Raw genomic sequence first — 25,208 nt, 5'->3', positions numbered from 1 at the left:
AAGAAACGTCCCAAATACAAAGTAGTAAAGAGGATATATAGAGAGAATATCCTCATAAGGAATATGGTATGTATGTGTGCGCATGTGTGTATGTGTGTGTTTCTGTTTCCTTAAAGGAATGTGTTTCCTCAAAGTTTTACCCTTGACTAGTGTTGGTTCTGATGATATGTGTTATTTCTCTACACATATTGCATTGTCCCCAAAGGCTTACATCTTGGTGATGAAAGTAGAGGGAGTTGGCAGTAGCGCAGATACTGTAAAAAATACCCTTAAAGCTCAGTAATTATTCTTAGGCAGATACAAGTGCCTGGCCTGAGAATAAGATCCAACTGTAATAATGAAAATTAAGGCAAAGATGCCACAGGACAAAGACCAAATATGTTGCTGAGCTCACCCACTCTCTTCCCATGTACTGCCTTCCAGTGAGCCTTGGACCCTTTCCTCTTCCAAGGTCAAAAAAATAAAAACAAATATATTTATTGAAAGAATGATATAAATCTATTTTATTTTTTTTCAGAATATCAAGGGTCTTCATTTACAAATTAATAAAAATATGTGTTCTATTATCTGAAAGAACAGAAGAGAAAAATTCAGGCTAAAACTGTGGAATATGAATTTGAAATAAAATAGAAATGTAAGTATTTTAAGTAAAATAGAAATATAAATTTTCCAGTCATGAGGATTATTATATACTATGATGGTTTATCAGAAGAAATTACAGAATAGCTTTCCTTGGAGGCCTTTACAATGATTTTTCATTGAGCATTGACTCCACTCTTCAAAAACATTTTTGTCCATAAGGAGCTGGATTTAATGAAATACATCAGCTTTGAAATAAACTGAAAAAAGTAAAATAAAAACTTACTTATTCTCCGTTTTTTAAAGAAAGGCCTGACATTGTTTTAATAATGTACTCTGCAAGTAATTTTAGAATATGTTACGTTACTCAGGGATCAAAATAGCGTTCTGTTCCAAAAACTAATACTGATGTTCACCACTTGTTGTCTACTTTACTCAGGTTTGTGGATCTTGTGAGTCTCTACTTTGGATTAATATACTGAATAAGTCATTAGAGACATGTATTTCTTTAGTGTCATATTTCTATTAATGGGATTTATTCATATTACTGACACATTGGTGATGTAAATTTTTCCAGGATTATGCTTTCATTTAAATGCATGTATTTTAAATTTGAAATGAATCTCTAAATTATTTTTATTTCCCCTTTAACATTAGAATATTGCCTTTGTGCAGTTGTGAGTATGGGTTAGAGAGGAGCCTTTGTGACCAGAAAACTATATTGACTTTCAGTTCCTTCTTGGAGACTACAATACTTTCTTTCAAATGGACTTGTTCTGGCTGACTTATTGATGAATTTCCATAATGATGCAGTCGTTTAAATATGTATGGACACTATACATATATGCATAAAGATACTTGATTACTTGTGTACATATATAAGCACATTTATTTATTTTTTAGACAAGAGTCTGGCACTATTGCCCAGGCTGGAGTGCAGTGGCGCAATCTGGGCTCACTGCAAGCTCTGCCTCCTGGGTTCACACCATTCTCCTGCCTCAGCCTCCGGAGTAGTTGGTACTACAGGTGTCTGCCACCATGCCCGGCTAATTTTTGTATTTTTAGTAGAGATGTGGTTTCACCATGTTAGCCAGGATGGTCTCAATCTCCTGACCTCGTGATCTACCCACCTCGGCCTCCCAAAGTGCTGGGATTTCAGGTGTGAGCCACTGCACCTGGCCACACATTTTTGAAATTATTTTTTCCATAAGTTAGATAAAACGTATCTATGATTTAAAAAAAGAAAAAAACAAAAAACAGAATATTAGGAAGAAAATGAAGCTTCTTCACTTTAATGCAAGGCATCTATAAAAAAATCTATAGTTAATATCATATTAAATGGAGAAATACTGAATGCTTTCTGAATGCTTTCCCACTCAGATCAGAAACAAGTCTCACGATTCTGGAGACAAGAAAGTCCACAATCAAGGTGCTGACAGATCCGGTGACAGGTGGGTATCCTCTGTGTATCCTTTGTAGATGGCCATCGTCTGGTTGTATCCTCACATGGCAGAGAGAGAGAGAGCTCTCATATCTTTTCTGATAAGGGCCCTAGTCCCATTCATAAAGGTGCTACCATCATATCTTAATAACTTCCCAAAGGTTCCACCTAAAAATATCATCACATTGTAGACTAGGCATCAACATAGGAATTTGGGAAAACACAAATATTATTTTCGTAGCTCCCTCTCTTACCACTATTATACAATATTGTATCAGGATCTGAGTAAGCATAATGTCTAGAAAGGAAAATTTAAAGGGCAAAGGAAAGATAAATTTCTTTTTATAACTTTTATTTTAGGTTCAGGCTTCATTGGAAGGTTTGTTACATAGGTAAACTTGTGTCATGGGAGTTTGTTGTGCAGACTATTTCATCACCCAGGTATTAAGCCTAGCACCCACTAGTTACTTTTGCTGATCCTCTCCCTCCGCCCACTCTCCACCCTTCCATAGACCCCAGTGTGTGTTGTTCCTGTCTTTGTGTCCATGTGTTCTCATCATTTAGCTCCCACTTATAAGTGAGAACATGCAGTATTTATTTGGTTTTCTGTTCCTTTGTTACTTTACTAAGGATAATGGCCTCCAGCTCCATCCACTTAGTGCAACCATTGTTGAGGACAGTATGACAATTCCTCAGACCTAAACACAGAAATACTCTTTGACCCAGCAATCTCATTACTGAGTGTACACCTAAAGAAATATAAATCACCTGTCATAAAGACACATGCACGTGTGTGTTCATTGCAACACTATTTACAATAGTAAAGACATGGAATCAACCTAAAAAAATCTATTTTGTTTTACCTGTAGTAATTTCTAATTATTACATGATTGCTTAAATATAACCCCAAATAATTTACACATGAATTACTATAATTAATTATAACATTTACTGAGGCTACAAGATTCAGGTTCAAGATACATAAATTCACTGTATTTCCATAATATGCTTGCAGGGAACAATAGAAAACTGAATTCATGAAATATTTGATAAATCTAACAAAACTGATGAGCATACTGAAAATAACAGAACATTGTAAGATAAATTAAAGAGCTAAGTAAATGGGGAGATATATTTTATTTATGAAGCATATCTAATAAGATTTTTAAGATGGCAATTCTAAACTGACCTGTAAACTGCATTTTTATGCAAACCTTAGCTGGCTCTTTTATTTACCAAAAAAAAAAAAAAAAAAGTAGAAGACCTGGAAGAGACAAAATAATTGCGACAATAAAGGAAAATTGAAATAGACACTATCTTATTTTAAGTCTTTCTGTGTAATCAAATAATAGTTAAGACAATTTGGCTTTATTGTAAATTGTAAAGATAGATCAATGAAACAGATTAGAACATGCTAAAACAGACATATACATACTAATTGTTTTTTGAAAAAAAATTCAAGGTATTTCAATGGAAAATAATAGTATTTTTAACAAATAGTACCTGAACATTTGGACATACATATTCAACAATGAACCTTGACAACTTTTACCCCATACTATAAACTAAAAGTGGATCATAGACCGAGATGTTAAAAGCTAATACTATATAACATCTAGAATAATATATACGAAGATATCTCTAAGACTGGGTAGAATAATAAAGCTATACAAGAAAAATGTATATATAATATATAGTTTTAGAAACTGATTCTACTCATAAAAGCATGACCATAATAAAGATAATGAACATGTCAGTCACTTAGTGTTTCCTGATTCCTCTTATTCCCAAACAAACAGTGATTTGCTTTCCGTCATTGGAGATGAGTTTGCATTTTCCATAATTTTATATAAATGAAATAAGAAAATAGGTACCATTTTCTTGTCTGACTCCTTTCACTCATTAACATAGGTTAGAGACTCATCAATGTTATTTTCATTACTTTAACAAAGTTTTTTAAAGATTATGTCTTTTCTTTAAAAATATTTTTATTTATTTTATTTATATTATTTTATTAAAAATAAGATTATGAAATAAAAGACTTCATTGTCTTTTATTGTTGAGTAGTATTTCATATAAGTATACCACAGTTTGTTTGTTCCTTCATCGGTTGATGGACAGTTGGTTTGTTTCTGTCTTTTAGGTGTTTGTGAATAAAGTTGCTGTGAACATTTATGTATATGTTTTTGTGAGAATAAATACGTTTTTATTTTCCTAGTTGAAATGCCTTGGAGCAGAATGACTACTACATGCTATTTAATTTTTTTTAAATGTCAAACTGTTTTTCAAAGTAGTTGTGCCATTTTACTTTTTCACCAGAAGTATATGAGAGCTCTGATTCCTTCACATCATTGCCAACACTTGGTATGGTTAATCTTTTTCATTTTAGCTGTTTGATTGGTGCATAGTGATGGCACTTCATTGTGGTTTTAACTTGAATTTTCTTTCTTGTAAACTCGTATTATTTTTGCTGCAGGGATACATGTGCAGTTTTCTTAAATAGGGAGACTCGTGTTCCTGGAGTTTGTTATACAGACTATCTTGGCACCAATGTACTAGGCCAAGTACCCAATAGTTATTTTTTTCTGATTTTCTCCCTCCTCTTCACTTTCCAAGCTCAAGTGGACCTCAGTGTCTGTTGTTCCCCTTTTTGTGTCCATGTGTTCCCATCATTTAGCCATTTGGCTCCTACTTATTAGTGAGAACATACAGTATTTGGTTTTGTGTTCCTGCATTAGTTTGCTAAAAATAATGGCCTCCAGTTTCATTCATGTTCCATGTTCCTGCAAAGGACATAATCTGGATTATTTTATGGCTGCATAGTATTCCATAATGTATGTGTACCACATTTTCTTTATCCAGTCTGCCGATGATGAGCTTTTAGGTTGATTCCATGTCTTTACTATTGTAAATAGTGCTGCAATGAACATATGCATACATGTGTCTTTATGGTAGAATAATTTATATTCCTTTGGATGTATACCAAGTAATGAGATTGCCAAGTAATGAGATTGCTGGGTCAAATGGTAGTTGTTTTTAGCTCTTTGAGAAATCACCACACTGCTTTTGACAATGATTGAACTAATTACATTCTCACCAACTGTGTATACACATTTCCTTTTCTCTCCATCTGTGCCAGCATATTTTTTTTTGACTTTGTACTAATAACCATTTTGACTAGTATGAGATGTTTTCTCATTGTGGTTTTGATTTGCATTTCTCTAATGATCGGTGTTATTGAACTATTTTTCATCTGCTTGTACACTGCATGTATGTCTTCTTTTGAAAAGTTTCTATGTCCTTTACAGTAACAGTAAGCCAAACAGCATGATACAGGTGCAAAAACAAACAGAGTTCAGAAATAAGTCTGCACACCTATAACCATCTGACCTTCGACAAAACTGACAAAAACAAGTAATGGGGAAAGGACTCCCTATTCAATAAATCGTGCTGGGATAACTGGCTAGCATATGCAGAAGATTGAAACTGGACCCCTTCCTCACACTATATACAACAAATCAATTCAAGATGAATTAAAGACTTAAATGTAAAACCGCAAACTATACAAACTCTGAAAGACAGTCTAGATAATACTATTCTTGACATAGAAACTGGCAAAGATTTCATGATAACAAAGATTTCATGATAAAGATGCCAAAAGCAATACAACAAAAGCAAAAATTGACAAATGGAATGTAATTTAACTTAAGAACTTCTGCATAGCAAAAGAAACTATCAACAGAGCAAACAGAAAACTTTTAGAATGGGACAAAATATTTGCAAGGTATGCATCTGATAAAGTTCTAACATCCAACATCTATAAGGAACTTGAACAAATTCATAAGGAAAAAACAACCCCAATGGATTTTCTGATGACGAATAATCCTGAACAATAATCCTGAACACCTTTTCATTTGCATATTTTCCATCGATATATCTTTAGTGAGGTTTTTTCCCAATAATTTGCCATTTTAAAAATTAGATAGTTTGTTGTCTTGAGTTGTGAAAGTTTTTATGTATTCTGTCTTTTACAGATACAAGGTTTGCAAATTTGAGATTCCTTTTACTCTCTCCATATTGCATGTTTCCTACTAAAATAAAGTTGTAACTAAAGAGATCGAACTACTGAATACAAACTAACAAATGCATGATTTTAAGACTTTTTAAAAACAATTATGTAATGTTAGAGCAAATGGCTATTACTGAACTAGCTGCTTAAAGAAATTTAGTAAAAAATATCTCTAACCATACAAAAAAGAGTAATATTGCAAAAAAAGTATAGAAAGGAGGGAAAATTTCTCTAACCTTAAGCAAGACATTATACTGTCAAATTAAATCTTTAATTGTGGTCTAGACAGCACTTATTTTAAAAGACTTTAGCATACCCTGTACAATTGTTAGATTATCAAGACAAGGAAACAAAAAATCTTTCTGACAGAGAGATAAAGTGTATGACTTTTCTGCACTTTAGCTTACTGATGTAATCTATTATGGCAATACATTTTCTGATATGGAAAAATTAACACATTCCTGACATCTGTTTCTTCAATGCATATTCTTTTTCTGGTTTCTTTCTCCATCTTATTCATGTTTTAGTATTTATTTAGAATCTGCTAACTGTCTAAAACAAACCAAAAAAAAGCTTTTACCTTGAGACAGACAGACTGTCACTCTGTTGCCCGGGCTGGAGTGAGTGCTGTGGTGTGATTTCACCTCAATGCAACTTCCACCTCTTGGGTTCAAGTGATACTTATGCCTCAGCCTCCTGAGTAGCTGAGGTTACAGACGTGTGCCACCATATCCGGCTAATTTTTGTATTTTTTAGTAGAGATGGGGATTCGCCATGTTGGCAAGGCTGGCCTTGAACTCCTGACCTCAAGTGATCCACCTACCTTGGCCTCTCAAAGTGCTGGGATAACAGGCATGAGTCAGTACGCCCGGCCGTCAACTTTTACCTTTTCTGATAACCTGGAATAGTTTAATGATAATTTTTTTTTTTAAGAGATTAGAAAAACCTCTTCTGTGAAATTATGTTGTCCTGGAGCCTTTAAACAAAATGCACACACATGCACTCTTTAATCACCTTTCCAATCTCTTCTAAAATCACTTGTATATTTTAGTGTGCTTTTCTTTTTTCTTGGGTCAATTTTGGAAATGTATATTTTACTAAGATATAATCTATTCTATTACAGCTTTTGCTAGAATCACCAAACATGTTGAATCATAGTATTTTACATTTGTAAAAAGTCGGTTGTGACTGAAGAATATTTACCATATGGAAACAGAAGCAGAGAAGATCACAGACAGTTTACATTCAATATGATGAAAAATAGAGAGCCACCATGCTCTCTGTTACTTCTCCTAAGGTTTTCAATCCAGTCAAAATGCCAGTGATGACTTTTTTTATTCCTAACAGATTGCATTTTCAATTTGATTACAAATTCAGAGGAGGAAAAAACATGACTTGTCAGCCCCCTTAAACCAAAAAAAAAAAAAAAAAACATTATTAAAAAGTAATAATAGGGACCATGAAAGAGCAAGAGTACATACAACCTATCTAATATCAACCTATCTAATATGTATGCCTCTTCAGCACTGTACTGTGTTCAAGATCGAGCATAAATAAAAATGTTATTTTTCAATTTAAAAGAAAATTTAAAATTAATACAATTATCAGTTCATCACTTTACCAATTAAGGTATTTATTAATCAGACATCTTCATTGTCATTAATAGTTCATTAAGAAGGTTAAGTTATTTAATGATAATGAATATCTTGTGAGCAATTTCTATTAAGCATCTACCATATGCAGATTTTATGCTTGACTTTAGGGATTCAATGCTGTGCTTTTTGATATTACAATCCTTGAAGAGCTTATGGTCTAGTGCTTGTTACTGTACTATAGGCTATATCAAAGATAAGCCTTCAGAGATGATTTAATTTGAATTTCTTTTAATTAAACAAATTAAAAATTATCTATACTGTTGAAATACTTGTTTTCTTCAACTTTCTCTTTTCCTTTGCATTCTACATTTATTGGTAGAAATTTGAAAAGAAAAGAATAATGCTGAGCTCTCACGTTTGGGAAAAAAAAAAGAAAAGGAATGTTGATTCCTCAAAAATACTATTCGTCTGCATAGTCTGTTTGATACGCTCAAGAATACTACCAAGAGGCCTCTAGCGGTTAAACTCATTTTTTTTGATTAATGTATTAAGCTTCAGATCTGGTGCAGCACACTGATTTCATCAGCACATCAAGGGGCATTAATATCTCAGAGGTATCTACACATGAAGCAAGCTCTGAAGACAGTTATAAATTCAGAGGCAAGTGATTAACTCACTATGAGAACTGTAATTGTCACAGGACCAACATTTGCACCCCTCATGATCAGTCTATTTTCTCTCTCTAGGTAGACCTACATAAGCTGTTCAGTCATATTCTGAATGTCAACCTACCTTTCCATAAAACATAATTATCGTAGGTACCATAAACACTTCAGGTTTATATGACCAGGAATTGTATTTGATCTGAAATGCCTAAATGGACACAGTTCTGCCAATAATGAGCCACAGCCACCTGTGATCAAACAGAAGGGCTGGATGGATCCACATGATGTATAAAAGAAAATTGTTTTAATAAAAATAAAAAATAGTAACTGTATTAATCAAGATTCTTCAGTGAAATAGAGCAAATAAAAATTTATTTTTTTTCCCCACTGGAAAATGCCTTTTGTTTTTCCTTTTCTGTCTCCCTTCCCTCCCTTTCCTCCCTTTCCTTCCTTTCCTTCCTTCCTTCCTATTTTAACTGTTGACTAGAGAGAGAGATGCTTATTATTTCTATACAGAGCACTCCATTATTTTTCTCCCTAAACGTTTCACGGATTCTCTCCTAATGAGATTTCTGTCACGATAGTTAGTTATATTTTCGTTGTTGCTTGTCTTATTTTGATTCCTTTGGTTTACTTAGCACATTTGTTAGCTTGGATTTATAAACTATTCTACGTTGTAAGGACCTAGAAAAAAGCATGGTTCACATAGTGAAATGTTAGAATCTTACATTAATTCCACTGTAGTTCTCTGATGATGAAGCTGCCCTGGGATTCAGAGAACCTTCCTTCTCATAGTATTTATATAATAAACAAACTGCACACATCCCCAAGAATTCATTTCTCAACCAATAAATATTTTCTCAAGTTACCTCAGAGAGTTGATGCTTCTAACATGGAAACAAAAAGAAACCTCTTTGAAAAGAATAAAGCACTTTTGCTATGAGTTTGGGGAATTATTAATTATTGATGTTTATAAGCATAATTAGGAACTACCCTTTAATAATTTATCTAATTCTATAGATTATGTTTCTTGAAATGCTCTCTCGTTCTATCAACAGCTAATATCATTTGTTTTATGACTGAAACAAGAGTGTTTTTCAAAGTGTAATTAAAAATTCTTTCTATGAAGAACATTTTCTTTGAAAATATAAATCAACCTTTGAAATCAAGACCCAACATGATTCATCTCTGTAAGAGAACAGGTATTGTTTTAAATATGCATTTGAAAATCATATGTCACATTAAAAAACTAAAAATAGTCAATATTTGTCACATTTATACTCTAACAATTTATAAATGAAAATTTATCATATGTATTAATGCATGAAAATTATATAGTGTACTTTTTATATTTTTACAAACATTTTTCTTTGGATGAAATTGATTGTCTCAAAGTACTCAACATATCAAAAATGATGCATCTACATATCTATTATAGCAATTGAATCCGTGATTTGAAACTTACCAGAAAAGATATCTTCAGGCCCAGGTAGCTTCTTCATCACAAACTTTTTCCAAATTTTTAAGGAGAAATGTATCAGTCTACCAGAAAATATTCTAGAGAATATAGAAAGAGAAAATACTTCAAACTTATTTTGTGAGGTTATCAATAATACAAAAACATAAAAGAAATTATAAGAAAGAAAAATTATGTCATTCATAAAATAGATGTAAATTCTAACAGTCTTAGCAAATCAAATTTAAGAACTATATTAAGGATAATATATCATATTCATATTAGAATTATACTCCAAAACAGTGTTTAACTTCCAAAAATCAATCAATGCAATTCAATGTAATAATGTTAAAAAATTATATGATCTTTTTGCTACATTCAGCAGGTACAGTGCACAGAAATCAGTCCCATTCATTTTACTTTAGCTTGTTGCAGCCATTGGAGAATCTTCTACAGAAAGCCAGGATGATTTTGCAGCTAACCTCATGAGTTCTCCTTCTGTCAGTTGTCACATTCTTCTATTGGATATTGTACAATGCCTGGATATATTTTGTTTTCTTATACTTTACTCAGGGTATTAGACCAGAAAAAATATCAGCACCCCACTTCAGTAGTTGGGCAGTTTTAAAAAATTATAATTATTAAAATAGAATTACTTTTTAACATCTTAAATATGTGACAACTTCACTAACAATGCATCCTCCTCCAATTTCTCATATATGTGAATGCTAACTACATTCCAGTGCATTATAGGGCTTGCTAAAATATGATATATTACAAAAATACATCATTCAAAAATAAGAAAATTATGTTCTTTAAATAGTAGGTGAATTTGATTTTCTAAAATTTGTTCATTAATGCCCACAATCTAGTGTGGCAGAATACTGTATAATTAATGAGAACTAACTTCAGAAAAAGTAAAATAGTTAAATAAGCTGTAATGCACATTTTTACATACCTTTATTCAAGTAAGCACATTGACAATTATGTGCTTCTGTTCATGACTTGAAGACAGAACTATGTTTTCATGTTTCTGTGTGATAAGTGGTGAATGATTTGCATTCTATTTTTATGAATGCAAATCAAATTGTCTATATATGTAAGAAGGTATTACTGCAACTTTTGACAGCATTGAATCCTAATTTACACTTCAGATACTGTAATGTTAGGCAATGATTTCAGGAGTTAGCAGCTGCAAAATCTATAGAGTTTGTAAAACTTCCAGCCATAAATATAACCGTATTTTGTAGAATAAGTGATAAAAAGAGAGCATTTCTACCCAGAACTATATTTCTTACACTCCCTTTCAAAAAAGTAATCTTCCAAGTGCTGAGTCAGCAGAAAAAATATTTTAGTAAATTATATATAGAGCATTAAATTTCACTGCCTTTAAACCTAATTCAGATATTTATATATATTCTCTCTATAATATCCAGTTACATGGCAGTATAAATTTTCTGTAATAATATTATGTCTCTGAGCTTGCTTTGGTGGATCTGTGTAAAAAAATCTTTGTTGTATTTTTTATCATCATACATTATGTGAAGTATATTGTTCTCAAGAGACTGCAGGATTTTATAATACCTAAACCATCTGTTTTTGTGTTACCTCAAAATACACAAAATGGCATTTCCTGCAGCCATAAGTAGGCCCAAACTTCCTACTTTAGCCCCAGAGGATGCAAACCAGTTTGGATGAATTAACTGTGAGTTGGGAGAGCACCATGGTTAATGACAAGAAAACACATCACAAGCGAGGAAAATATACATTACCCAGGTTGCAAATACCTTCATCTCATGGGCATTGACTTGCAAAGTCAACTTAAACCTCTGGGGATTTGAGATGAGGTCTCGTTTGTTGGTTTCTTATTTCAATAAAGTTGGTACCACAGGGATTATATAGAATAAGCCAAAGCACTTCAGGGATTCAAAATTGCTTTTCCAGAGCAACATTTTGGAGAATTGAATGTAACTGCTAATCAAACTCCAGATACATAAATATATATATATATGTATATATACACACACACTCTCATATATATATATCACAGGATCACTTGAGATATATTTTTATATACTATATATATTTATATATTAATATATATGTATGATTTTTTTTTGTGTGTGTGTATATGTATGTATATGGCAGGACCACTGGTTAACTTAATAGTAGGGAAAAATCTCAGATTCTTCCCAGTTGTTGACACTGATGTAATTCTAATGTTTATGAAAGTGTATGTATGACCCATTGAGGGTACTAAATAAATATTTGTTGTTAGTAATTATTTTTTTCTATCTCTAATGATCACTAAATATCAAAAGTGTTTTTTTTCCAATTCTGTGAAGAAACTCATTGGTAGCTTGATGGGGATGGCATTGAATCTATAAATAACCTTGGGCAGTATGGCCATTTTCACGATATTGATTCTTAAAGTTCATATGGAACCAAAAAAGAGCCCGCATCTCCAAGACAATCCTAAGTCAAAAGAACAAAGCTGGAGGCATCACGCTACCTGACTTCAAACTATACTACAAGGCTACAGTAACCAAAACAGCATGGTACTGGTACCAAAACAGAGATACAGACCAATGGAACAGAACAGAGTCCTCAGAAATAATACCACACATCTACAGCCATCTGATCTCTGACAAACCTGAGAGAAACAAGAAATGGGGAAAGGATTCCCTATTTAATAATGGTGCTGGGAAAATTGGCTAGCCATAAGTAGAAAGCTGAAACTGGATCCTTTCCTTTCTCCTTATACGAAAATTAATTCAAGATGGATTAGAGACTTAAATGTTAGACCTATTACCATAAAAATCCTAGAAGAAAACCTAGGTAGTACCATTCAGGACATAGGCATGGGCAAAGACTTCATGTCTAAAACACCAAAAGCAACGGCAGCAAAAGCCAAAATTGACAAATGGGATCTCATTAAACTAAAGAGCCTCTGCACAGCAAAAGAAACTACCATCAGAGTGAACAGGCAACCTACAGAACGGGAGAAAATTTTTGCAATCTACTCATCTGACAAAGGGCTAATATCCAGAACCTACAAAGAACTCAAACAGATTTACAAGAAAAAAACAAACAACCCCATCAAAAAGTGGGCAAAGGATATGAACAGACATTTCTCAAAAGAAGACATTCATACAGCCAACAGACACATGAAAAATTGCTCATCATCACTGGCCATCAGAGAAATGCAAATCAAAACCACAATGAGATACCATCTCACACCAGTTAGAATGGCGATCATTAAAAAGTCAGGAAACAACAGGTGCTGGAGAGGATGTGGAGAAATAGGAACACTTTTACACTGTTGGTGGGATTGTAAACTAGTTCAACCATTATGGAAAACAGTATGGCGATTCCTCAAAGATCTAGAACTAGATGTACCATATGACCTAGCCATCCCATTACTGGGGATATATCCAAAGGATTATAAATCATGCTGCTATAAAGACACATGCACACATATGTTTATTGGGGCACTATTCACAATAGCAAAGACTTGGAATCAACCCAAATGTCCATCAGTGACAGATTGGATTAAGAAAATGTGGCACATATACACCATGGAATACTATGCAGCCATCAAAAAGGAAGAGTTTGTGTCCTTTGTAGGGACATGGATGCAGCTGGAAACCATCATTCTTAGCAAACTATCACAAGAACAGAAAACCAAACACCGCATGTTCTCACTCATAGGTGGGAACTGAACAATGAGATCACTTGGACTCGGGAAGGGGAACATCACACACCGGGGCCTATCATGGGGAGGGGAGAGCGGGGAGGGATTGCATTGGGAGTTATACCTGATGTAAATGACGAGTTGATGGGTGCTGACGAGTTGATGGATGCAGCACGCCAACATGGCACAAGTATACATATGTAACAAACCTGCACGTTATGCACATGTACCCTAGAACTTAAAGTATAATAATAATAATAAGTTAAAAAAATCAAAGTTTCAATAAGAAATGTTGAGATATTTCTTCTTAAAAACTTGTTCTCTCTCTTATGATTTAGTTTTAAAGTCCTCATTTTTAGGTTAAAATACTAGACTCAGTTACCTTCCTAACTTTTTGATTTTGCTTGGTGTCCTCAGTGTCAAGAGTTGCTCTCTGGCTGTTGTTCTACTTCATTAAAATTGTCTTTTTCTACCTTAAAAAAAAAAAAATCAAAAGTGATGGTTTAGGGAGGCTTTCTCTTCTACACTATTCTTACCATTCTCATGTGAAGACTTAATACACAATAAACACAATTAGAAATATGTTTCATTTTAAGTGCGTTTATTTTTCCCAATGAAATTAATTAGGATAAAAGTGAAAAATGTAATATTCAGGGAAATTATTCTTAATTATTTGCATATATTACTTTATTTTCTTGGCCTACCCTAACCAACCCAAATCTAAACTACACTCTCAAATACTTCCAGTCTCCTTTATCCACTGGTTTTTTTTTTTTTTTTTGTCTTAGCATTGATTACCTGTAATCTAATAAAAACCTTTTAAAAAATGTGTTATATTTACTGAGCTTTTTTCCTAAAATGTAAGCTTCACAAAGAAGAAATTCTTGTCCATCTGTTTATTGAGAAACAGTTCTCCATGAGTCATTTTGATTTCTGTACATCTTATAAGTAGAGACACTACAGCCTTTTGCTCTCTACTGTCTTTTCAAGGATATGTGTAGAGCAAACGTTCTTGGAATAAATCATAGATAGTCCCTTCCTTCAAAACAGAGGACGTGTTTCTTTTCTTCCCAGTATAATAAATGTAATATATCCCTTCATGGCCAAAGTTTGGCATATTTAGTTGCATACCACTATAAAAGATTAGGGTTAATCTTTCACAATGTTATGCAAGCTTCTTAAACTTGTATAATGGTTTGCAATCTTCTTAAACTTGGAGTTCCTTAGCAGTGATGCAAACTTACTGTGTGCACAGCATTCTCCAAAGTCATTCTGTGTCACTCCATATGACTTAAAAGGCAATTGAAACTGGAACCAACATGAAGGTCATATTGTCCATTGTGCCATGAGTTATAAATTCCTTTGCCTCTACCCCAGAAGTCTTGCTTTCTCTGTCGCCATCTGTGAAACCATGGCAGGAAAACTTGTTAACTTAATAGTAGGGAAAAATCTCAGACTCTTTTCAGTTATTGACACTGATGTAACTCTAATGCTTATGGAAGTGTATGTATGGCCCATTGAGGGTACTAAATAAATATCTGTTGTTAGTAAATATGTGAATCAATATGAAATGGCCTACAGCATTTATGAGAATAAGTGATAATATTTGTGAAATGATAGACCTTGACAACTGTAATTTTTTTAACTAAAATGAAATATAGATGTCAACATGATTGAGATATTATAGAAGTTAATGGTTAAGAGTTTGACTCTTACATCACATAAACATAGCTCAGTCGTGCCTGTTACTGTGTAACCTAGAACAAGACATTTCAATCTTAATTTCTCATTTGTAAATTAGAAGAAATAATTGTATAATACATGTACCGTTGTTGAGTGAGTTGGGATAATAAACTGAGTTTATTACTGAAGTTTATTATTTTGTTCAGATTCCTTTCTGAATTATCCTTGTTCAAACACAATAATATGACTTGTAGATCCCATAAATAACTCACACAATATGTAATCTGTCCCCCTTTTCTTGTCTCCCAGGTACCAAAACACTCTATTACATGCTCCAGTTCATAAAACTTTGAATCTGTGGCTTGATATCTTTCATCCTTCTAAAAATATCCTCACCCGTTCTCTCTTCAAATACTGATTCTGCTTTGTTCCCTTCTATTCTCTTTCCCCTATTCTCTTGTTCTCTTCTCTTTTCCTCTCCCCTCTTCTTCCCTCTTTTTTTTTTTTCCTTTCTCTTCCTCTCCTCCTCCTTGCCCTTTTTATTCTTCTTTGTCTTTCACATTTGAGGTCATACTCTAGAACTACAATCACATGTATGGTAGAATTCTAAAATATTATGTGCCCTAGGCATCTTATAATCTTTACTGTGTTTTGTTTTACTATTTTATCTCTTAATGCTTCATTCCTCATATTTTCTAATAACCTATCTTCCAATTCCTTATTCACATGTATCTAACAACTGTTAAACCTCTTGAGATCTTAAATTTTATTATTACATTTTTTCGGCTCAGTAATCTTTATAGTTTCCCATTCTTTGGCAAGGCTATTAACATTTCCTTTTATTTCTATCAGCATATTAATCACATTAAAGTATCTGTGTGATAATCCTTTATCTAAATATCTTGATGATTTGTGATTTGTGTGTTTTCTTGGATTTTGGTCACATACCTTATCCTCATATTCCTGATAATTTTTGTTTCAGTGATAGGCATTGCATATTTTAAATTTAGGGAAAAAATAACTAGAGACTAAGTATACTCTTATCTTTCTTCAGAAAAAAATTATATTTACTTCTAGCAGATGGCTAGAGACACTAGCCACTTGGATCACATGAATCTAAATTTAGGAAATAAAATAATGCAAAGTTATGCTTCAGTCCTTGAGGGTAGTTCTACTTGTGTCTCTTTTTAAATTCTATAATGTATTTCTATGGGGACCCTGCCCAAAGTACCAGGGATTTTTTAGGTCACCTTCTCCCTAAATGGCCTTCAACTCTAATTTTTGTTCTGTTAGGCCTAAAAGACAGTCAACATTCCTTTCCTCCTTGTTGACCATTGCAGATATTCTTCTGCAATGCCTTAGGGGCAATATGGTCCCCAATACTAAACATTATAGGTATCTTTCTCCTGCATCACAGCCCTTTAATTTTCCACTGCTGTTAGCTTTCCAGGGCCTTCACTGGATCTATAAAATCTCCTAGCTGTCAGAGCTATTTTCAGTAGATGAATTGCCACTACTGGAAGCCCAATGCACTCTACATTTTTTAATTACATCTCACTTCACACACTCTTTTATATAAAACTACACAGACCAGCAACACTTCAAAAGCCATTTATGCCTGAGATTGCAATTTTTTGATGTTTTGCATGAGTGAAAAATCAGATTTTGGCGATGACCTTGAGCAGTAGGATATAAATAACTCCCACATGCTTAGTATTTCAATAATGGAACATTAGGCATAAGTGGGTTAAATTAGAAGACATTACTTAAAATATAAATTACTTATATGAGATTATACATTTCTGAGTTGCCTACTATAACATCTGGAACTGTATTTGTTAGGTATCTCATTATATGCAAAGGATAAAAGTATAAAAATAAAAACTTTGAAAAATGTATGTTATGATTGTAACTTTTTTAGATTCAAACCTATAATCTCAAGAGAACAGAAACCCTTGGGAATAGAATAAATAGTTATCAAGTTAAAGAACAGGGAAAGAAAGATCAATTTCTTGGTCTTCACTAGATGAATGAAATGTTGCACTGAAGTCAGCCTTAAAACTTTAGGTAACCTTGAGTAATTCAGATGAGATAAATATGTGATAGTCTTAAACCTTTTTTTTTTTTTTTTGGAAATCATGGAGAGAGGCTGGCGTGAGGGGAAGAGAAAGAATGTGTGTGTGTGTGTGTGAGAGAGAGAGAGAGACAGAGAGAGAGAGAGAGTAAGAGTGCTATGAGTTGTACAAACATTCATGGATGATTATCAGTCCTGGGGAACAACATTGAAAGAAATATGGCATGCAAAGTTGGACCACTTGTCTGTTCTGCCCGGAGCCAGCAGCTTTGCTCATACCTGAACTATTATGCTCAGAGGAGATAATGAATGGTGTTTCCAGTAAATTTGCCTGTGGATACAAACTGATGGAGCAATGTAATAGATAAACCTCCATCTCATATAAATTCTTAGTGTCTCTCCAGAGGATTTTCTTATGGTTTCAGGAACATTATTTCATTTTATTAGAGTTATAAGTTAACAGTCTTTAAATCATAGTTTGCTTTTCAGGACACTGACCAGGACTCTCTGCCCTAATTACAAGCAAAAATAAGCAATTCTATTCAGCTCACTGACTAAATTATTTAACAACCAAAGGAGAGAGTTTATCTTATAAATGATATCTAAGTTGCTGTCCCAATTGTAGACTCATTTTTTTAATATTGGTGAAGAATAGTTTCTTTTTCAGTAAACTTTGGGAGAAATTATATTGTAATTATCAATTATGTTTTAAAATGTATTCCTTGACTAAGTTTTTTTTAATGAACTTGGCTAAATTTAGATCAAGGATGTCTTTTAAATTGCAATACCTCATACTTGCGATAGGTTATTCTCTTTAGATGTTTGATATCTTATTTAGATATATTGATTTTTATTCTATCAATTTATTTTCATGAGTAATTAGATTAAACAAATTTTCCTAAGGAAACTTTCAAAATAATGGAGAACTTTTTTTAATTAAGAAAAATATCTTGTATGCATATTGTACATACATACTGTTGAATCTTATTTCAAGTTCTGCATCTAGAGTACTTGATGATAATGTCACCTTCTGTTTAATTCATACAGCATAACTGCACATTTGCTGATCTGCTTAAGACAAGCAGCTAATTACACCCAAGGCATAGATTTGATTTCCTTATAGGCTAATTCTCAAAAGGAGTGCCTTCTTTAAATGATCCATTTGTCTGCCTCTTTTCTTTTCTTCTCTCTTTGTATTTTCTTCTTTTTAATCTTATAGTAGTTTATTTGTTCTTTCCCGCCCTCCCTTACTTTCCCTCTTTCCTCTGCATAGATTTCATAAGTTTCCTGTAATGTGTGAGACATATTAATGAATTTCAAAATATTCAGATACACAAGGCAATAATAATACAAATTGAGGTACATTTATTTTTCTTACATTCTAACTACTGTTGCTTTATTACATTTCATCTTTCTAATTGCAGAGTATATATATATGTATATATATATACATACACACACACACACACACACATACACACATTACAAGACCCCTAGCAAATGCTATGCTGTTTCCTATACATATATACCTCTGATAAAGTTTAATTTATGAATTAGTCACAATAAGGCATTAATAGCAATAACTACAAATAGATATAGTTACATAAAAGACTATAAAAACAATTGTTATAAAAACAATTATAACAATATGCAGTGATAAATGTTATGTAAATATCATCTCTCTCAGCTACTAACAGGTGGATAGCATGTACAGTATGAATATGCTGGACAAAGGGATGATTCATATCCTAGACAGGACAGAGCGGAATAGTATGATGATATTTCATCATACTACTCAGAACAACATGCAATTTAAAACTTATTGCTTGTTTCTGGAATTTTCCACTTAATCTTTTAGGACTACATTTGCTTTTTAAACATACTTATTATTCAACATTTGTTTTGAACTTAGGGTTACACAGTTTTATGGATTAAGGGGTACAAGTGCTGTTGTGTTACAAGAGTCATTGTGTAGTGGTGAAGTCTGGACTTTGTTTTTGAGTGTGTGTTGTTATTTGTTTGAGACAAGGTCATTCTGTTACCCAGGCTGGAGTATACTGGCATGATTGTACCAAATAAATAATATTTCATCCCTCACCCCCCTCTCACCTGCCCACCTTTTGGAGTCTCCAATATCTCTTATTCCAGTCTGTATATTGGACCACATTTGACTGCAGGTAACTGAAACTGTGGGTAAGAGGAAAGTACTGTATTATGATAAATATAATATATATGCATCTATGTTTTATAACATATTGAATGTAGTATATAGAATCATGCTTTTTGCACATCCACTTTTATAGTTAAATAATTACACATTTGTCTGACATTAGAATGAATTATTTGACATATACAAATATAGTCCAATGTGTCTCAAGTCATTTAGAATAGATTACTAAGAACAAATATGAATATGCTTCCAGATCTGTGAAATGGAGTCCTAAATCGGGAAACATTAAACATTTTACTAATATCTGACTCTATAAAGTCTTGTTAAGTTATACATATTATTATGTCACCTTATATATCTACTAGTAAATGACCCTTGCAGACAAAAATACAATGCAAATGAGGAAAGCCTCGGTAATTTGAATCCATGACACTGTTAAGCCAGGTAAAGATTTGAGATATTTGTTCAATCATAAACTCATGGGCTACATAAGTAGATGCTGAGTATGACTGCTCAGTAAAATACAACTTCTTACTGAATACATTTTTAACTTTCCTATCCATGAATATGCAGTAAAAATAATTGACTCTCAAGATACCTCCCTTATGCTATATTTTCCATTGGCCAAATTCAGCGTGTTTCAAAAATAGGTATGTTTGGCGTGCACTCTACTGTGAGCAGATTGGTGGATTGTAAAATAGAGCAAGTTTCATGGATTGCTGTATTTTCAGTCTTGGTAAAATAGAGACAGTTTTTCAAATACATGAATAATATACAAACCTATTGGTTTTGACCTTCTTGAGTATATGATTTAAATGTCATGTAGTTAGTTGATTAGAATATCCCTGTCTGGACTATGCATCAAAATTTTTTAAAGAAGTAATGAAAAGAGAGAAAAATAATACTTTTTGACATTCAAAATCGAATTTGCAATAACATTACAGTCAAGCTGTTGATTTGAGAAAGTGCGTATCAGTAATCTAGCCTAGTCTTCAAATTATAGTTTTTATAAGCCTATTTAAAGTTATCTATTTTTCTATTAAAGCTTAGCCAGAAAGTTAGCCAGAATGAAGGAAAAGAAAATTTGAGTTAGGGGAAAAGAGAATTTGAAGCAGAAGAAACTCTCCCTTTCTGGCTCTGGAGAATTGTGAAAATGAAGAGCGAGGTATTGGCAGTGCTTCTTATTCCACTGAGGACAGAAATACTTGTCCCAATCCAGGAAATATCCACATAAAAATATAAGTTTCTTCCTTTTTTTCCCAGAAAACTTGGTGTGGGGAGGGGGGCATAGAGAAGAAAAACAGGTAATTCTGGGAAAAACATGATTATTATTTTCTCAATTAACCATACCCAGAGGAATCGTGATATATTAGATTGGGAAATTGCTACTTTGTGGTAGCATATATTTACTTTTCTCACAGCCAAAAAAAAAAAAAAAAAAAAAAAAAAAAAAAAAACCACCGGTTTTTGTGTTAATTTGTTTTGTGCGTGTGTGTGTGTGTGTGTGCACGCATGTGTGTGTGCGCATTTGTTTGTTTGTTTTCCAGATTGTGATGAGCTGACCGAGTGGGTCTCTGAATGATGTCTGAGGACTTCTGTGATGGAATGAGGAAAAGGAGAGGCTGATATCAACTCAAATATTTCAAAGAAATCACATCTGATGTGGAACCCACAGCCAGTGCAAAATAAAATAGGAAATTACAATTGAAATTAAAAAAAATTAAAATGTGAAGGCAAGTACCTAGGTGGTAAGACTACAAGCTCACATATCTAGTCCAGCATTACTGGTCAGGTTCAAGTTTATGAAAGCAGAACTTACAAAAAAACCAATATCTCAAAGCCAATAGAATTGAATTAAGCCTTCAGCAACTCTCCCTTCTGTCATTCAATTTGATTAAAGCTGTAAAACTGTGTCTGAGCTTTAAAGTTAGAGATCATGTGACTTACATTTAAAATGCATTGCTTTAAATATAGTCCATGTCTTAGTGCATTTGGGCTGCTAAACAAAATACCATAAACTGGGTGGCTTATGAATAACAGAAATTTATTTATCACAGTTCTGGAGGCTGACAAGTACAAGACTTAGGAATTGGCAGATTTTGTGTCCCATGAGGTCTGTTTCCATAGTGGAAGCCTTCTTTCTGTGTCCCCACATGGAGGAAGGGATAAGGTAACTCCCTAGGGTCTCTTACATAAGGGCACTGATTCCATCCATGAGGGCTTCACCCTTATGACTGAATCACCTCCCAAAAGGTCCAACTTCCTAATACTTTCACCTTTGTAATAAGGTTTCAACATATAAATGTATGCATGTGGGGGCAAGGCAGGGGAAACAAATCTGCAAACCATAGCAGCAATGTGGCTTAGCTTCCTAAACCTACAACAATTTTCAGCACTCAATTGCACTGGGTAATTACAGAATTATTACAACACCTTCCCTTCAAAAAAATCATTCAAAGACTATATAGCCCCCACAAAATTAATACAACAGTATTTTAAAAACATGGCTAATACATTTAGAACATTCTAAGTCAGAATTTTGACAGGATTCTCAGAATCCTAAGGATTTAAGGATTGTAACAAGACTACAGTGGTTGAAAAATTCCAACAAAAGTTCGGAAAGTATAGTATCAGAACTAAGCATTAGTTATTCTGAATTCAAAATATACAAAAATAGATGTAACACAACCATATCATATTTAATTTCTTGCATATGTTTCAGTCATGGAAACAACAAATATGTTTCGATTGGGCTACTGTAATTTCTACAGATTCAACCAAATGCAATGGAAATAACATGTTTGTATTATAATAACATATCCCTAATAATGGAAGTATGCAAAAGTGGCCAACATACTCCTTGTCCCTGGGGTCTCACAGCCTAGTGAGACATAATTTAAAATTCATAAATGGGAGATAATGAAAAAAAATAATCTTTTACTCTATTTTCTTATCTATGATGGATACTTACCTCCTCTTCAAACTTGCTATCTATATATATTTACATTAGAAAGCTGAAAAACAGAATGTCTATCAATATGGAGTCACAGAGCTATCACCTAGTTGTTCCTCGCTCCTGTAGATCTTCAGTAAATGAAGCCCTGTTTTACACACATACTTCTTTAGCTCACAGAAAACCAGGGCCCTCACCAAGCCCTCTTATGAAGTCTTTGACTTCCTGTGCTATGTGTTAGCAATTGTGGGTGTTAACATCGGAGGTAATATATATCTCCTTTTGTGAATTTCACACACACAACCTTACAGCATAATTTACAAAATCTATTAATAAACTACTATGAATTATTAGAAAATTTTAGAGAAATACATATAACAACAAAGTTTTATTATGCCACTTGGCTAATTCAACAACAGTAATTTTCAATGTCCTTCAGTTTATTTATTATCATCCTGTCTCAATTTTGATAGCTCCTCTTCCCTTCTTTTAGTTTTTTTATCAATTATTTTACTGAAGATACTAAGTATTTGTCAATACCATTTCAGTCTGTCAGTTGTGGGTGTGTGCAATTCTGTGTGTCCATATGTATGCTGTAGTGGTGATATTTGTGGGGTGTAGTAAATATTTATTTTTAGAATTTTGCAGTCACAAGACAAATCAAGTTAAAGTCAATTTGGGAATTAGGGTAAGTTATATTTTTCTGAAAATTTATACATTTAGTCTTGTATTGTTAAAATTCATTGTCATAGATCTGTCCATAATGTTTTCTTATTGAAATACTTTGTTATATATTTATAATGTACATAAATCTTAAATATACAACATAATGAATTTTTACTTATGCACATATTCATGTAATTACCACCCAGATCAAGATGAAAGACAAATCCAGTGCCCCATTAGTTTTCAATATGCCACTTTGGGGCTGAAACCCTCAGTAGTAACCACAATTCAGCTTTCTATCTTCATCATCAACTTTGACTAATTTTGAACTTGATATAAATGAAATCATACGATGTGTATTTTTTGTGCCTGGTTTAATTTGCTCAATATTAAGTCTGGAAGAAGTACCCATGATGTGTATAGCCATAATTTTTAACTTGTATATAATTTATTACAGAAAATATCACAATGTATCTATCTATTTTACCCTTGATAGGCATTTGAGTTGTTTTCAGCGTTTGTATTGTAAGGATAAAACTTCTACATATATTTTACTGAAATATGAATTTATATTGTGAGTTTTATTATTGTTTTAATGTCCACGTCATCAAAGGATATCCCTCAATTATGTTGCTAGTGCATAATAGAATCATTTAATTCTATTTTTGGTTATAATTAAAAATTTTTTGATGGATTTCATCTAAAAGTTGCCAAATTTATTATTTCTTACAGAGAATCAACTTTTTGATATGTTGATTTACTGTAGGTTTGGGTGCCTGTGTGTGTGATTCTGTGTGTATGTGTGTGTTTCCTCTCATATATTTCTGCTCTTTACTGTTTACTTCATACCAACATTGGGATAATGTGTTCATTTTACCATTCATTATGTAAATTCATGATAGTTAAAATATTAGTGATTAGCCCTTCTTATCTAATTTGGACATTTCAAGCTAATGTATTAGTACATTTTAAAGATTATGGAATGCAGCTAAACCTGTAAATACCAGTTTAGCTGCATTCCATAAACTTTAAAATGTAGTAATAGTATTCCAATTGTTGCATTCAAACTATTTTATCATCTCCATTTTTATTGCATAGTTGAGCCGTGAATTATTTAGAAATATGTTTTGTAAATTCTAAGAGTATCAGACATTTCTACTCATGGTTTTATTATGGATTTCTAGCTTAACAGCGTTGTTGTCAGATAACACACTCTGATCATTTCAATCATTTCAAATTTGTTGAAACTTGCTTTGCAACCCAGAATAGAGTCCACTTTAAACACTTACTGTCCATACATTAAAAGAATGCACAATTTAAACTTTTTTAAAAAATTATTATTATTATACTTTAAGTTCTAGGGTACATGTGCATAACGTGCAGGTTTGTTACATATATATACTTGTGCCATGTTGGCGGGCTGCATCCATCAACTCGTCAGCACCCATCAACTCGTCATTTACATCAGGTATAACTCCCAATGCAATCCCTTATGGCTTGATATCCTGTAAAAGGCTGTTCACTGAAGAGTGCTAAATGTACTATTTCCTTACATATTTCTACTAGCTTTTTCTGTATTTCCTAAAAGAAGTGTTTTAAAATATCCAAATATATTAAGAATTTGTCTATATCTCCTTATGTTTTCTTAGTTGTGGCTTTATATATTTTTATACCATTATATCAATCATTTTAATTATTATGCCACATGTTTTAATTTTTCTTAAGTTATGAAAGAAATTTTCTATCTCTAATAATGCAATTTGCCTTAAAATTAATTTTGTATTTCCTAATTCTATAATTTTTCTCTTTACTATTCTTCACATATTTTATATTTTTACTTTTACTCTTTATGTATTCATTCTTTATATTCTAGATATCAAATAAAATAGGTTTACTTTTAAAAACTCCAGACTAAATCCTTGCAATTTTGTTTGAGCATTTATTCAATTCCCATTTAATATAATAAGTAACATAGCTGAATTTGTATCTACCATTTTCCTTTGCACTTTATAAGTGTCCAGTTCAATCTGTTTCCTTTTTTTTCTATTTTCTTAACATTTTTCACTGGTTATTTTTTCCTCATCTTTCTTTCTCTCAGGTAGTCGTGGAAGTACAATATTGTTTGTTTGGTTATTTATTTATTTATGTATTGGTTTCCTTAGG

General features: G+C 32.7%; 1 long non-coding RNA gene across 1 annotated transcript; it reads left to right on the top strand.

The window, feature by feature from the left end:
- Positions 1–523: 523 nt before the first annotated feature.
- LOC139357365 (uncharacterized) lies at positions 524–5,520 on the top strand. The gene is made up of 3 exons (XR_011610350.1): positions 524–634; positions 1,960–2,030; positions 5,329–5,520. It is a non-coding gene; the product is annotated as an uncharacterized lncRNA (long non-coding RNA).
- The last annotated feature ends 19,688 nt before the right edge of the window (positions 5,521–25,208 follow it).

The sequence above is a fragment of the Macaca nemestrina genome, chromosome 12 (genome assembly GCF_043159975.1).
Source record: "Macaca nemestrina isolate mMacNem1 chromosome 12, mMacNem.hap1, whole genome shotgun sequence".
Lineage (NCBI taxonomy): Eukaryota > Metazoa > Chordata > Mammalia > Primates > Cercopithecidae > Macaca > Macaca nemestrina.
Note: the sequence above shows the minus strand (reverse complement) of the source record. Positions and strands in the feature narration are given on the sequence as shown.